Source organism: Echinops telfairi, unplaced genomic scaffold, assembly GCF_000313985.2.
Source record: "Echinops telfairi isolate 266 unplaced genomic scaffold, ASM31398v2 ScPeMD7_12;HRSCAF=54, whole genome shotgun sequence".
Taxonomy (NCBI): domain Eukaryota; kingdom Metazoa; phylum Chordata; class Mammalia; order Afrosoricida; family Tenrecidae; genus Echinops; species Echinops telfairi.
In genome coordinates this window covers 945,449-946,935 of record NW_022103909.1, presented here as the reverse complement: position 1 = coordinate 946,935, position 1,487 = coordinate 945,449, and positions in this window count along the sequence as shown.

The following is a 1,487-nucleotide window of genomic DNA, read 5'->3' as shown; positions in this document are numbered from 1 at the left end:
GTGCAGGCCTGCTGCTTCCAGGCTGTGATTTCCGGTGCGCACGGGGCGTGGGGGGCTGCGGCGAACACGCACTAGCACAAGGTGGGTACAGCAGGGCTAGGTTGGGCTCCTGAGGCAGGTGGTGGGCTTCTTTCTTTAACAGTTTTATTGGAAGTTAATTCACATATCATCTAATTCAAGAGTTCAATCGCCTCCAGAAGAGCCGTACAATATCGCGACAGTCAAGTTGGAGAACATTTCCTTCGTTCGTGGACTTGGCGGGTCCCTATTGAAACGTGCTGTTGATTGATATGTTGGTGTCCCACATCCGATTGCAGAGGAAACGCTGGTTTTAAAAGACTCTCCAGCGGTTCTCAACCTGTGGGTCTCGACCCCTTTGGGGGTCGAACAACCCTTTCACAAGGGTTGCCCGATTCATAACAGTAGCAAAATGACAGTGATGAAGTAGTAACGAAAATAATTGTATGATTGGGGTTACCGCAGGAGAAACTGTATGAAAGGGTCTTGGCATTCGGAAGGTTGAGAACCACTGCTCTCTTGTCTCCTTTCTCACCTATTGCTGGTAAAGCTAGTCTGAAGTTGCCTGCCAGCAGAGGGCAGCAAAGCCCCACCACTGGCTGGCACAGGTGCGTGCTCAGTGCAGGAACAGACCTTGCTGGGGTGTGGCTCTGTCTCCAGCACTCTGGCCTTGGTAAAGAGCTCTCCATCACTCTGCATTCATCTCTGCTTGGCCCCGGGGTGGCTGGACCACCTACCACAGCTATGCTTCTTCATAATAAAAATGGAAAGAAGAGTCATCGCTATCACCTCTCTCATCAGACCAACAGCAACCATTTCTGTGCACCCACTGGGTGCTAGGCTAAGCACGTTAGCGGAGTCACTGAGGTGTTTTGGTACTTTACTGACAGGCGAGAGGCTTGCTGAGACTTACAGGCAGAATAGAACACGGGCGAAGGATAGAATGATGGTGGAGTGTGAACGCTCTAGTCAGGGCACCTCTGCTTCCACCAATTACTCAGTCCCACCCATGCCTTGCTCCTGCCATCTGGCAAATGGAATGTATTGGGTAACTACAATTTAAAAAGGAACCCTGATGGCATGTTAGGCTGCTCACTGCAAGGTCAGCAGTTCAAAACCATCAGCTGCTCCTTGGGAGAAAGACGAGGCTTTCTGATCCTATAAAACTACCCAGGGGGTAGTTCTACTCTGTCCTTCAGCATCACAAGGAGTCAGGATCAGTCTCATGGCCGCGGCTTCCCCCTATCAGGTAATTTTACAAATGCAGTCAATGGAAGCACGAGAAGCACTTGAAACCCTGCTCCATTCCATCTCGATCAAGTGTGATTGGTGTCTTGATGTCCGTGTGCACCCCGCTGGGAAGTAGAGGACCTGGCATTTCAACCCAGGTCTTCCCACTCTGGAGTCTGTGGATTTCACCTTATGTCACCTTCCGTGAAAGGACTCTGCTCTGCTGAGAGGCTGGCACC